Source organism: Podarcis tiliguerta (assembly GCF_965153285.1).
Source record: "Podarcis tiliguerta genome assembly, chromosome: 4".
NCBI lineage: Eukaryota > Metazoa > Chordata > Lepidosauria > Squamata > Lacertidae > Podarcis > Podarcis tiliguerta.
The window spans coordinates 60217755-60233451 of NC_139537.1; the positions used below are offsets into that span (position 1 = coordinate 60217755).

General features: G+C 41.3%; 1 long non-coding RNA gene across 2 annotated transcripts in view; it reads right to left on the bottom strand.

The window, feature by feature from the left end:
* LOC310677071 overlaps window positions 1–962 on the bottom strand; it is a 28668-nt gene extending 27706 nt beyond the window's left edge. For both annotated transcript variants that reach the window (XR_014510910.1, XR_014510911.1), the window contains exon 1: window positions 477–962. This is a non-coding gene — a long non-coding RNA (uncharacterized lncRNA). The remainder of the gene's footprint in view (window positions 1–476) is intronic.
* Window positions 963–15697: the final 14735 nt, after the last annotated feature.

Below are 15697 nucleotides of genomic sequence, written 5' to 3' on the forward strand. Positions count from 1 at the left end.
TGAGGCTTCTAGTGAGCAAGTTCATTATTCCCTATTAATGAAGCTTCCTTACAACTCAAAAATAGAGTGATAGTTCAGAGGCAATAAAATACCAAGGTTGTCCCAATAAGTATTTAATACTTTTGGAAAAGAATCTGTTGGAGACCAATTGTGACAAGAAGGTCAAGGGAGGAGTAAAAAGAGCTGCTACTGTGGTTTTAAGTATGACATGTTTTATGGATGACCCCGCAGTCTACTCACAAATGTAGCTGAACTTCAGCTAAAGCTTTAGCATCAGTGTTCATTAAAATGGTAATAAAACTGTTTGCTCTCTTCATCCCATCTCAAAGCCCACAGCATTCTGGAAATATTTACACATGCCATATGGCCACACAGAGTATTATAAATTTTCACTGGAGAGGTTTTAGAATTCTAAGTTCTGTTCCCTTCAAAATGCCAGAGGAATCACAAATGCCTTAAATAATCCAAACATTTACCTTATCTATGTCTTTCTGTTTTATACCTCATTCTCCTTTCCTCTCCTTCATGTTTTGATTAAGATCTGTACAGTAAGTTCTCCACTAACTCTTGTGAATCACTTCCTCCAGTAGTGGAACTCTTCCCTCTTTCCCAGACTACTGTCAAGAGTCCTGGGATTTCTCACTATTTCAATGATTTTTTAAGCTGTTGTTGCTGGCTCAAGGTTAGTTGTTTCTTAAAATGTGCCTACAACATCTCTTAGTTAGTCTTCTCTCTATGAGGTCCCATTGAGGAGCAGAAGGTAGCCAGGGTCATGGGTTTCTTCATTGTTTTAGCCTTGGCAGGTCCTGACTCTGCCAGGTGCTATTTTTCCCTCTAAGTTTAGCTGTCTTCAGACATTCAGAAGAAAGCATGAGGGTTGAACCTGGGACATGCACAATTCCCCAACTCCAATGTTTCTGTGTGCACTGCCCTGTCCCCTCAGCTCCTGATGTCTGCAAGGAGATTCCAGTTGTTCAGCTGAATGTGTTTAGAATCCTCCTTTCACTCTGAATGCAGAGAGGATTCTAATGGTCTTCATCTGAACCTGTCTAGAATCCCCCTTCCCAAGACTTCCACAATGAATGCACGAAGGTCAGAAGTGGAGCATATTGGTTTGGGGATCAAATAAGGCCACAACTTTATTGGTTATAGATGCGTCCCGTCCCCCCCCAGCGGTCCCTATTGGAGGAGTGGTATGATCCTAGCCCCCGTCTGGGCATTGGACAAGAGCCACTCCTCCCAGATCCTTTTAGCAGGATACCCTTACCTGTGGAAGGTGCAGGCAGAGACTACAACCTCCCCTCCAACCAAGACTTGTTGTTTAGTCGTTTAGCCGTGTTTGACTCTTTGTGACCCCATGGACCACAGCACGCCAGGCACTCCTGTCTTCCACTGCCTCCCGCAGTTTGGTCAAACTCATGATGGTAGCATTGGGAACACTATCCAACCATCTCATCCTCTGTTGTCCCCTTCTCCTTGTCGTCCCCTTCTCCCAACATCAGGGTCTTTTCCAGGGAGTCTTCTCTTCTCATGAGGTGGCCAAAGTACTGGAGCCTCAGCTTCATGATGTCTCCTTCCAGTGAGGACTCAGGGCTGATTTCCTTAAGAATGAATGGGTTTGATCTTCTTGTAGTCCATGTAGTCCTCTCAAGAGTCTCCTCCAGCACCTTAATTCAAAAGCATCAATTATTTGGTGATCAGCCTTCTTTATGGTCCAGCTCTCACTTCCATACATTACTACTGGGAAAAGCATAGCTTTAACTATACGGACCTTTGTTGGCAAGGTGATGTCTCTGCTTTTTAAGATGCTGTCTAGGTTTGTCATTGCTTTTCTCCCAAGAAGCAGGCGTCTCTTAATTTTGTGCCTATCCGCCTTATAAAGTTGTGACGATTGCTGTGAGGAAGGCAAAAACCCAAATGGTGGTGCCAATTAGCCAAGTGGCAAAAATTCCTGCCCAGCCCCTGAAAATTAGGCAATTCACATTGTCCATAGCAAGGTCGTAGCACCTGTGAAAAAACCCTAATCTGAGGGTGGCAGTGAGAGATGCCAAAAGGCCCTGTAGGCCTGGTATTTAAACTTCCCCTGGATGTGGTGCCAAGGGCTGTAATTGGTTGGTTGGTCCTGTGCTCAGGGGAAGGCCCCTAACTCCTGCTGCCATTGGACCATTTGGGGATAGGAAGATGATCCGGCCTGTGATAGGCTGGTTTACCAGGAAGGTCTGGGGCCCACCTGCAGAGCCACTGGCCCAATAAGGGGCAGACTTACTCTTACATTTGTTCATTTGAATACCTGAAGAGGGCAAACCACTGCTAAAAAGGCAGTGTGATGGGTCAGAATATTTGAGCAGAAGAGTGTACATAAAAGAACAATTCCTCAGTAGAGCATGCCATGAAACTGAAAAAGGCCAAACAACCCGACCGAGCAAGCATAATTCTGTATGAGTTTTAGATTGCTGCAAGAGGTTTTGATTAATCGCTTATCCTAAGCCCACTACCCAAACTTCTCTTCTTTGATTTGTTTACATAGTAAATTGGCTAATTAGAGGTCGAAATGAATTGAAAGTAAAGAAGGAAGGCCCTTAAGATAATTAGGGGCACTTGACTCAATTCTGTACCATCTTGGGATATGTGAACAATATAAACAAAGGCATGGCCATTATCTTGGGTATGCAAAGCTCCATTAAACTCAGAATTCCTTTTAAACAATTACCCAGGAGTGTTTTGCAAAATTGATAAAGAATGGGCAGCAACACATATCCTGGGATTTGTGCCTTAGTAATCCTTTTGAAATAATGTCAGGTCTCACAAACTTCATAAAGAAAGCTAAAGGGGCAATTTTATGTTCTTGTGGACTGGGCTTTGGATTTAAAGGATTGGTAGTGAGGTTAATCATATGCCTACCTATTAAATAACTAAAAGTTGGCACGATAACAGAGAAAAATAAATTACTTGCAGATATTGTGCTGCTTCTACTGTAGCATCTTTTGGCTGAGAAGTTGTGGAATTCTGACTTTAAGAGAATATAGACCCCTCCACCCACACCCCCACAGAGGATACAGTTGGCTCATCATGAGCCAACATAAGTATTAGTGCTCTGCTCAAAATTACCCTGCATTTTTTCCCAACAATTCCCCATAAATTAAAAAGAAAAGAAATTTCATTCAAAAATTACAAAAAGGAAGACAACTCTTTTGTAGAATTCTTTTGGGTGAGGCCTAGGGTTTCTGTTGTGGTTACCTTACTTTTCAGGTGGATGGTATTGTTGAACTACAACTCCCCTCACTGGGAGTTGTAGTTCAACAACATCTGGGAGGCACCGTGTTGGCTGTCCCTGACATATGGCATGTTGTAGATCTGCCAGAAAACTGTTGCACTCCTTCCCTAAGAGAGGCACACCAGCCTCCAGCCCCCCCCCCCCAAATACTGGTGGTGGAAGCTCAATAGTTGATGCCAGACTGTGAACCTATGCAGATGCCACCAGGCACTTACTATTTTAGCTGTCATGAAGTCCATATTTACTTATCTACATAATCTATGTCTATGCAGAGGGACAATAGCACATTGATGTGATATGTACATTCCATTGCAGAAGGTCCCACATCTAATCTCCCATCATCTCTAGTTATGGTAGCATGTGATGAGAAAGAGGCCCTCAGTGAAAACATCTGCCCATGCAGTACAGGGTTAGATGGACACATTGTCTGACCTGGTGTAAGGTAGTTTCCTTTGTTCCCAACTGCTTTGTTTTCCCTGCTCCTCTTCATATTCTGGGTTCCAGCAATTCATATGCCAGGATTTCAAATTGCCTTGCACCGTGCTGCAATGGATTAATTGATTCTATATCCTTCAGAGCCTGCAGGAACATTTCCCCATGTGAAAGACACAATCTCTGAGCTATACTTCAGGAGTTCACATTGTAAAAGGAAGAAAGTCGATTTTAAAGTAACCACTGTCAATAGAAGTCATTTGTAATGTGTAGAAAAGAATTCTGTATACATTTCATCAGAACACTCTCATTTTTCAAGGTGTATATTTAACAATGAAATATGCAGCTCTTTCTAGTGAATTTTCATAGGTTTAAGTGTTCTGTTGAGAAACAAAAATAGAGAACATGAGAACAGCAATGAAACACTTATTTTATTAACATTTCATCATTTCTTGTTAAGAAAGTAAACTCAGCCAGGTTTTCGTATTTATTAGGTATGTCAAATTTAATAAAATTAATGTTTATGCTTATACAAAGTACTACTTCATATAAATAGAATCTTTTCTTCAATCACTGGTGGGAAAATCTGGCTTGCTCATACGGTTTTGTTGTGTGTGGGTTTTTGGGTTTTTTTAAAACTTTATAAAAATCATTGTGATTAATTTTTCAAACAGAAAACCTTGAGTTGATAACTAGGAAATGTTTTCAGTAATATAAAGGGAATACACAATGAAAACCCCAGTAAATTGCCAGTAAATAATGAAGATCCATTAATTCCTTCTTAAGTCTGGACATGTCCTTGTGTTTTTTGGTTAATGATGTCAATTACAGTCAAATTAAGCTAATGAGAATAACTGTGGATCAATTTTAATTGAAAAAAAATCAATATGTGTTGGTAATAATTATGCTTTTGTCAGGCTTGATTTACCATTTGCTTTGGTACTATCCACTATTTGCTTTCCTCCACTACAGGAGCTGCTAAAAGTTAAGATGGGGGAGGAGACAGCCATGGGTGTTTGTGGTGTTTGTATATTCAATTGTGCAGTTGTCTCTGAAAAACAATTGTTCAAAATACATCAGACATCTAAACAATTATTAGAGTTATTATTTCCAAATAAGCTCTATCTTAGCACTTTGAGGTATGTCTCCCTCTATTGTTCCATCTTCCCTGACCACCAGCCATGGTAACTGGGCCTGATAGCAGATAATAACATCATATTGACTACAGATGTGTGCATACTTGCCATGCCTATTTTGCCAAAAAAGGAAGAAATCTCAGTTATCATAGTGCTCATGCAACTGTTTGGTCTACAATGGATTGATATCCATCTTTACCTTTTCCATGTGTACTGGATTTCTAGCAAACTATGGAGATGCACATATTTTCACATTCATTTTTTCTTAGAAATGTAGCTTTTCAAACAAAGGCAAGAATAAGTAAAATATAGTAATTTTATTTTTCACTGCAGTAACTAATTGAAAACACCTTTCTTTTGGCAACATTCAGGCAGCATTTATTCTCTCCAGCAAAGTCTGGTATATTTCATTTGTTTTTTCTATAAAACAGAAAAAGCAATTTGGCTAACTGTTAAATTTTGTACCTTATTATCAAAAGCCATTAAAACCTGAGAGAATTGTTGTACTGCAAGGAGGGGAATAATGAATGTACAGTGTGTTTCATCAAATATTCTGCAGTTTCCTCTAAAATACAGATGTTAAAGATTTTTTTAAAATAGGCTTACCAAACTACTGCTGGCTCCAAAGTTAGTGAGCAAGTGAGGTTTCAAATAAAAATTCTGGAAACAATATGAACTCTGATAAGCTGGTGATGAAGAATGAGAGAGGGGTCTTAAAATGCAATTTTATGCATGCTACTCAGAAGTTGTAGTGGGGGATAAGATTAGTTCACCTTTTCTTTTCCTGTCTATCTAATCAGCACTTCCCCAAACAATGCATGAAACTCTCCTTCAAAAGTTGCACTATGCCACATTTTGAGTCTGTTGTCCAACACACACACCCCAACCAAGTATGTACAGAAGGGCTTATGTTAAGGGGAAGTATGAATAAAAGCGGGTGCGCTGTGAGTTAAACCACAGAGCCTAGGACTTGCTGATCAGAAGGTCAGCGGTTCGAATCCCCACAACAGGGTGAGCTCCCGTTGCTCGGTCCCTGCTCTTGCCAACCTAGCAGTTCAAAAGCACCTCAAAGTGCAAGTAGATAAATAGGTACTGCTCTGGCAGTAAGGTAAACGGCGTTTCCGTGTGCTGCTCTGGTTCGCCAGAAGTGGCATAGTCATGCTGGCCACATGACCCGGAAGCTGTACACCGGCTCCCTCGGCCAGTAAAGCGAGATGAGCGCCGCAACCTCAGAGTCAGTCACAACTGGACCTAATGGTCAGGGGTCCCTTTACCTATGAATAAAAGCAGGGGTCAGCAAATGTTTTCAGCAGGGGGCCAGTCCACTGTTCCTCAGACCTGGTGGGGGGGCCGGACTATATTTGGGGGGGGAGGGGATGATGCAAGAGTACCAAGAACCCCAGTGGCTGCTTACCTGTGTCTCGCAAGCGGCAGGGGCTGATGGTGGTGGAGGGACAATGAGTGGAGCGCGAAAGGTCTCCGGAGAGGGGCTGCTTAAAATGGCGGCTGCTTGAGCGCTGCTGCTGCTGGCACCAACAAAGCCCAGCCCCCTTCCTCCTCTAGGCAGGGTGGGGAGAAGCCAGGAGGAGCTTCTCCAGGGAGGAGGCGCCGCTGCCACTGCCGCCGTGTGAGGAAGAGGGAAAGAACGTGCACACTGGCAATCCACGCAGAGATTCCTGGACTGTCAGTGGGCCGGATCCAGAAGGCAATTGGGCCCGATCCGGCCCACGGGCCTTAGTTTGCCTACCCATGAATAAAAGTAACAAACGAAAATGCATTCTGTTGGGGAAAACTGGTTGCAAAAATGTGTACATTGAGAGAAATGGATGCTAACATGCTGGCAATTTTTCAGGAGGACTTTTACAAAATAAAAACAAATCATAAAGTGGTGCAGAAATGTAGTGAACTGTGACCTTAGCTACCATCTCATCTTCTAGTTGGTTTTGTTTACTTGCTTGCATTGAGTCATTCACTACTGGAACCAGCACAGGCAACAGAATGCTGTGATATCAGAATATCAGCTCAATAATATAACCGACTGTTTAATGGAACATTTTAGAGGACAGCATACACCATCCAAAGCACACAAACTGAATAAATAACTGACCAAATGTTTCATCATGCGGTAAATTCCGGGTATGTTCCTCTGGGGAAAAAAAAAAGAAGATAATGCACTTTTAGGGAAAAAATCTCATTTGAGGAGTGTTTATTTGCTAAAGGATAAACAGCACACTGTGGTTGGTTACTAGGGTGTGGAGAAAATGAGAAACATTCATCATCACCCTGATCTAAATTTGTAGGTTCAATCGTATACAGAGCCCCTCATACTATTCCATTACTTAAATGGAATAAATCAATATATCTCAGTATATCAGCAATAGCGAAGTGGAAAGGGTGTGAGTGAGGAAACTAGCTGTAGCAAGATAAGCAATTAATAAGCACTTGTAAGCAAATGCATCCAAAATCATGACAAGTTCTCAGAATCCCCCAACTATACATGAAAAATTGCCTCTATTGGAGTATTGCTACCACATTGTACTGATAGCTGTAGCTTTCTGTAGATTTCAGTATTATGCATCATTGTTGTAGTCATAGGATAGCACAATCATATGACTACTGAACAGGTAAAAGGATGAATTTGCTCTTTTTTCACTGCATGTTTTCAGGTGAAATAGAGTTTTTATATTAGGTTAGTAGTCGTAGCTCTGGATCATTTAACATGCTAATATTATGCATATTATTTTAGCAAATGATAAAGCACAAGGGGAGGAAGTGAGAGAGACAAGTGGAGACATTTTTGTTCTGACAAGCTTTCCTTGCCGGATCATAATGTCTCTTTTTATTGTTTTTCAATTCATTTGCTTTTATTTTTTGTGCTGTTTTTAACAGAATACATGTAGATAGTGATTAAACACTGCTGTTGGCTGCTGCTACTAATATAAGCCCAATGAGGTTCGAAGGTGCTTTGTTGTCACTGAATTCTGCCCACTTATCCAAGCTTATTTCTTAGCATTTTTAGAAATAAAAGGGGGAAATCTGCTCCTATTTTTACCCTATCATTGAAACTTTGACCAAAATGTCAGGCAGAATCAATATAAAGATATTGTTGTAGTTGGATAATAGGCATTAATTTAATTAAAATGAATTAAGCCAGTCTACCAATGTACTCATCTGCAGAGGGATCTGTGTGGGCCATTTCAGTCCTGTTTTCCCTCTTGGCACATGTGGATGAGACCAGATGAGGTTTTAATGTGCAGACTTTGCACCAGATTGTTAGAGATAATGGGAGCCCTGAGCATTATCTTACAACTTGTATCCCTTGATAGAGCGAGCATACAGGCTAGTTAAATGGAGGTACAGAAACTTCCCATTACCTGTAACGGCCTCTCTTTGCAGCTGGGTGATACATACACAGTGGACGATATAATCTGTTTTAAAAATTATAGTCACATCTGTGATATTGAAAAAGCACATATAGATTATCACTGATAGAAAGAGGACATTGGTTTTTTTCCAAAAACAACTGGAAAACATTTGTTTCTTTATGTGTGGGTGTTGAGTTTTAGACCTATTTTATAAGGCTATATAAAAGAAAGAAAATGATTGTTATAATTAGTTTAGATAATTGCATTCCCGAATAATTGATAATCACTCTATATCTGGGACTTGAATGAGGCCATATAGTTGAAATTTGGGGTGAATAAAGATTACCATTGCCAAGTCTGTATATTTTTTTATAAGCTGACCATTTGTATTGCCCTACTCAGTGGTGAGGAAAGTCTTAGTTTTTCACAGCATCGCTGGATTTCAGATCAAACTCAGGATTGTGGTCTCCCCACCACCACCACCATTTGACGGGATTATCCAGAAGACCAGTTTACCAAGTTGTTAGATGCATCACTTGGCAAATGGCTGTTTGTAGTCACCCTTTGTTAATCTGAATTTATAAGCAAAAACCCCCAGCTGTGTTAATATTCTTAAGAATTTCTGCTAAAGGTCCAATATACATGAAACTCAGTCTACATTGTACCTCTTTATAATCCAAACGATAAGCAAATTGGAATTTATAAAGTTCTATCAGACACTATGTTATCCGCATATCATGCATTGATGAATCAGCCCATTTATGCAATTCCTAGGTTGCACAGCGAGCCACTATCTCACAGAAACTACATGATAAGGAGAGTGTAATATTATCTGGTTATTACTTCACTGCAGTAAAGCATTAGCTCTCTATTCCAGATTTGTTTGAGAAGAACAAATTGGAGGCTGTAGCTGACTGAGATCACTCACCTTCTAATTAGCGGCATATAAACAATCAAGTCCAGCACAAAAACAAAATTCTTATATGCCATGCGCAATTTAGCCAAGATTACAATGATCACTGCTTGTTTTGACAGCAATACAAACAACAATCTCCCAGTGTTGGTTTCTTAACTGTTCCTGTATCTGGATTGTATCTATCTAGTTACTGTATCCTAATGATCAGTACTCTCACTGGTACATTTTAACTTGTTTGTAATTGATTTGGAGTTCGGGATGAGCAGTGAGATAGCAAAGCTTGGCGATGACACCCAGCAATTCAGGTAGGTAAGAATAAAAAGAGATTGTGAGAAGCCCCCAAAGGATCTCTGGTTAAAATGGCAAATGCAGTTCAATGTAAGGAAGGACGAAGTGATGCAGCAAAAAATCCGAACTTCACATTTATGCTGTGATTGGCTAAGAAAGAAATATTGAGGCCATATTGGATAGCTTAGTGAAACCAGAGTGAAAAGCTGGAAAAGGTTCAGAAAAGGGCAACCAAAATGGTCATGGGTATGACTCAGATTTAATGAAATACAGTGGTACCTCTGGTTACGTACTTAATTCGTTCCGGAGGTCCGTTCTTAACCTGAAACTGTTCTTAACCTGAAGCACCACTTTAGCTAATGGGGCCTCCTGCTGCCTTTGCGCCGCCACTGCACGATTTCTGTTCTCATCCTGAAGCAAAGTTCTTAACCCAAGGTATTCTTTATGGGTTAGCGGAGTCTGTAACCTGAAGCATACGCAACCCGAGGTACCACTGTAGTAGACCTGAGTCTACTGATGACAGCCTGCCCCAAACCTCCTGATAATTGCTCCCTGCTTATGCCATGGCCTACACACTTGCACTTGGAATCTATAGCCCTATACAGGTGTTCTGCTGGTGTACAGAAACTAAATGTGAGCAAAAAGAGTGAGATAAGTGCACCCAGTCTTGCTACCCCCATCACCTTCAACTCTTGGAGGGCAAAAGTCTGAAGTGCACAGTGTATTGTAGTGGGGGCTGTTTGCAGCATTTAAGACCCACATTAAAGGACTGTGGCATCTTTCCTTGTTCAAGTAGTAGCTTTCACATGCAAGCAAAATGCCTGCATAGGGTTTATGTGTGACATGTAACCTGAAAAAAATTAAGGGTATGTTTACTCAAAAGGTCCTGGTTGACCATTAATAGACCCCATATAAACAGGCCCATGAACCATGGAAGTTCCCTTTCTCAGGGCTTTCATTTCTATACTATACATTGCACAGAGCTGTAGAGGAAATTTCAACAACTAGAGAGATTGCCTTTTGTAGAAATGGGTTTAGAATCCAAATGGAAGCAGGTGAAAATGACTCTGCAATAAAAATACTGTTATTTATTCATTAATCAGCAATTATATTCTAAGCAATAGTGCATGGTCTTTTATATAGGTAAAGCAAATCTTAAAAACAGATGTAAGTCTGCAAAATGAAATGAAATTCATAATAAAACTACTGCTTTTTCTGTACAGCAATAAGCTCTACAGAATGCTAGGACTGCAGATATTAAGGGCAATAAAAGGGCATCGAGTAGTTCAGATGGAAAGGGTTTGGTGGTAACCGAAGGCAAGGCAGAATGGATTTAGAGAACCCACATTTTTCCAGTGTGCATTGACTCGGGTAGTTGTGCAACTACTGTGTTGACCAAATGGATCCAATGTATTGTGCCATATTTTTTAGCAGCTTGGTGGTTAAAATTTCTGTATCCACATGGTGCTTAACCTCATTGGATGTTTTAATACTTTGAGGCTCTCATTATGAAATTGGTCCAGTGAGCCATTCAAGGTGGTTAACAACAACAAACAGGCATTGTTGCATATGGGTTTCAAAACTTGGCCTGAAAGGCAAAACCCTTAGCAACTTAAGACTGATGGTGGATACATCATTGTGTGTACTGCCCCTGCTGGCTCAACACCAAAGTATTACCCTCTTGAGGGGAAGGCCCACACCACATCCTTGTTTCAGCTGCAGCAACTTAGGCTGCAAAGTAAGTCCATAATGGATGCTGTTTTGCCAACCACCCAGTGCTCGACATGGTACGCATTAAGCAAAATGATGATCCAGACACTCTTCTGCTCAGATGACAGTGAGGAAAGGAGAGCATAACCCCCCCCCTTTGACCTTTCTTATGTCCTCCTTCATGACATTTAGCCACAGAGCCTCAGGTGTAATAGCTATTCAATGAGTTCTAAGTTAGCAGAGCTTTTGGTTTTGAAGCATAATATCCCAGCTACTGAAGACCCCTCCTTGGATCATGAAAAGATGAATGAACATTTCCATCCCCTTATTTCTTTTTCTGTTATTATTGTCCCATAGCCATAATAATCTAACTTTTTATACTAAGCTTCTCTTTTAATTGGACAGTTAGGGTTTATAAAGGTGCATTGCTAAAATGCACATAAATAAGATTATATAGCCAATAAAAGACTGCATCTCCTTATAAATCCTGAGCAATTGTAACTAGAAAAATCTGCAGAAAAATGTATTTCTTTTGTAAATGTAAAAGGAGATGTAATAAGACTCACTAAACTCCATGGCGTTCCCTGTCCCTATCCACAAAGCAATTTCTAAGGACAGAAAGACCATAGCTGAATGGTAGAGCATGTTCTTTCCATGCAGATGATCCTTTAATGAATCCTTGGCACCTCTTGGAGAAATTCCACCCTGCAATTTGATGAACCCACTTCCAGTCAATGTAGACAATACTGAGATAGATGCACTCATGATCTGAACTGGTATACAGCAGCTTCCTATGGAAATTTCAACTACAGTGGTACCTTGGGTTAAGTACTTAATTTGTTCCGGAGGTCCGTGCTTAACCTGAAACTGTTCTTAACCTGAAGCACCACTTTAGCTAATGGGGCCTCCTGCTGCCGCCGTGCCACCAGAGCACGATTTCTGTTCTCATCCTGAAGCAAAGTTCTTAACCTGAAGCACTATTTCTGGGTTAGCGGAGTCTGTAACCTGAAGCGTATGTAACCTGAGGTACCACTGCTTCACTACCACTTTCAGCAAAGGAAACACATTCATCAGCCCAGCACTGTATGGATCCACTCCATGTTGACATTTCTTTTTCCTTTTTAAAAGTCAACTGGATGAGCAAGAACTCAAAGTCATAAATTGAAGCAGGAGTTTGGAAGGTTCACCACAGACAAAAATCAGTTCTTTTTCACACAGCAGTACATAGTTAAACTGTGGAATTCACCTCCACCGGACGCAGTGATGGCCACCAGCTTGGTTGGCTTTAAAAGAGGATTAAATAAATTCATGGAGGGTATTGCTATAAATGGTGTCATGAACTGGCAGGACGATGGGGAGGAGGAGGAAGAGGGCCTGGACGAGGGATATAGTGGGGACTGAGACACACCGGAGCAAGCAGGGGAGGGGAAAGGAAGCACTCACAGGGTGACAGGGGCTGGTAAAGGGATGGGGGTCAGTGCACAGGAAACACAGCAGCAGGGCCCATCACCAGAGCCAGAGAGCTCTGGGGTATAGGAGAGCTCTGAGGTATAGGGAGCAGCATGCAGGGCGCTCCCGGAGGCTGAGGCAGGCAAGGGTCCACAGCCCAGCTCCCTAGCTGGCCAGGTGAGGCTCACTAGCTCAGGGAGGAGGGGTGTGATTCTTTACCTGGAGTAGGCTTGGAACAGGTGAAGGTGACATGCCTCGTCAAGCCCAGAAGCTGCAATCAGCAGGCAAAGTACAAAAGGGAAGCAGAGGTGTCTGCTCACTTGCCTATGTTAATGGATCTTGACTTGAATGCTCCTGGACCTCTGGGGAGCTTCAGGCTTGATTCTGGATTGTATTCTGACTGCTGGACTTCAGACGGCTACTTGGATTAACCCTGGACTGCATTTTCTGATCTTGGACTTTGGATTTTGGACTTTGCCTGTGTGGCTTGACCCTTGGGCTTAGCATACTGACTTGCTGCCAGGTAGGCCAGGGGTTCGTGGCAAATGGCTACTAGCTGCAATGGGTAGATTTTACCACCCTGGGGGCAGCCGCCTCTGAATGCTTCTCAAGTACTGGAAGTCACAAGTGGAGAAGAACACTCTTGTGCTTAGGTCCTGTTCTGAGGGCTTTCCGTAGGCACCTGGTTGACCCCTCTGAGAAGAGGATGGCCTGATCTAGCAAAATTCTTAACTTATGCAAGTAGTCTTTAGTAGCTTTGCATACCAATCAAAGGGCATCCCTAAGCAGTAAAAAATAAATAAAATTAATAGGTTTTACAATTTGGCTTAAAGTTGAATCATGGTCCCTATCTGAAACTCTCACTAATCAGCAAAAGCTTCCATTCTGGGTTATAGATGGATCTGATTATTTTGCATACTATTTCCCAATGGAAAGCATGTGTGTTGTGCTTTGAAGGAGGTTAGGGACCAAGTTTCTGCACTTCCATATTAGCTTGTGCACTCATTTGCTTTCTTTATGTGTGCGCTCTCTCTCTCCCTGCTCTTTTGCTGAGAACAAAATATCGGAATCTGCAGATCACAATTATTTACTGCATCCTTAATGTACACCCTGTGTACAAACTGTGCAGGCAGATGCAACACTCATAAATTACGGTGCTTATTCAGCAACTATTGTGGTGCGGAGAGAGAGTCAATAGTACCCCATCTAAGTGGCTTAAAAAAGAGAGAAAGCAATTGTGTGACTAAACAATCAGCAATTTTGTTAATTGATTCATATTTTAATGCTGCGTATCCCCATGACACTTTTCTAGGACTGATTAATTATAATAAGCTTTGAATTCCTTTCACTTTGGATGCTCAAGGTTATTTGCACCTGTAAAGCCAGGGTGTGTAAACAAGACCTAAATATTATGCTCTCTTGCTCTCTGCCCCCTTTTTAGCAAACAGTTCTTCTTAGAATTTTTATTTTTATTTTTTTGCGTGCAGACGCCAAATTGGGTAGATAATAAACTGTATATAGCTTTGATGCTAGCATCAGAATGTTGTCAGTTTGGAAAAAGTCAACTGACACCTCTAGATAGAGGTAGGAAAGACCGCTATACAAAATTCTGAACAGCCCCTGCCAATCTGTGCAGAAAGTACTGAACTATACAGACTAATGGTCTGACTTGGTATAAGGCAAGTCATTTTGTTCCTATAATACACTACTGTAAAAGGAATTCCTGCAAGAGCAACAGTGATGAGTTGAGGGAAGGGGTTATTGTTTGAGGAAGAAAATGGCTTGATAACGGTAACTAGAGAAAGTTTGATAATGAGCAACTATTATCTGAGGAGCATTAGAAGCTTGGTAATAGTAGAATTATCTGATGTAAATTTAGCTGTGATTCAGTTAACTACTTTGTTAAGGTCAGGCCTAATCTAGCATTTAATATGAAAATATATTCAGGTAGGTAGCCATGTTGGTCTGACACAGTCAAAATAAATAAAAAAATTAAAAATTGTCCAGTAGCACCTTAGAGACCAACTACGTTTGTTCCGGGTATAAGCTTTCATGTGCATGGACACGAAAGCTTAAACCAAGAACAAATGTAGTTGGTCTCTAAGGTGCTACTGGACAATTTTTTAATTTTTTAATGAAAATATGTCAATGGAATACATGACTGAATTCAGAAATGCTTCCTGCCCCCCCCGGTTAATCTGAGAACCTTGAAATAACTATGCAGTGAAGGTAGGGCCTTAGACTGTTTATTTGTACAATTAAGTAGCCATACAAGCTTGCTCATATAAACTGCTTCTTGCTGCTATTTGACATGAGTGACAGTTATAACAGGGAATATGCTCTTTTATTTTACTTACTACTGCATATGCTTTTAACATGCAATAAATAAGGGCAACAGAGTGAGAGGGGGACAGACTGTGGATTTTTGACTAAAACATTTGAGGAACACCCTGCTAATGAGATTGTGATGGGGCTAACCTAATGTAGGATGTCCGGCTGAACTTGCAGTGCCAGCAAGCAAGCAAAAAAGGTGAGCATTGACAAATCGGCCCTATGCGTCCACAACACTCTACCTGAGTCATTGAGGGACTGCCAATCCCAATTGGCCTGTTACTGGCCTGGAAAGGGAACAAGAGAGGTAGGGACACCAGCTGTTCTCTTGAAGGCATTGTGGGTCTGTCCAGGCATTATTTACTCCATGCAGTCAACATACTGGGGGAGGGGGCATTGTACCCAGGTGTGCTGGTCTTGCCCCTGTTAATGTATCCACTACTGGCCCTACCCCATGCTGTCCATACATCAGGAGTATATCTGCAGAGAACAAGCCTACTGAATTTAAGCATATTCAGCAGGTTCCCCTTCTACAAAAAATGTCCCTAATATGTGAGGAGCTTGGGAGTCAGGACCTCAAAAGCATGTGATAGTGGCGGCGGCAAAATGTGTTTATTTGTTTGCAAGATTCTGCCAACATTAAGGGGGAAATATCATAGTGGTGAACAGAACAAAATGAGCAATTAAACAAGTGCAAATCACACCATATATGCTCTCCTGCTTTCTTACCGTGCAATGTTAATTGAATAACAGGACATATACACTTCATTGAAAGATTGGAATCTGAAAAAGTGGA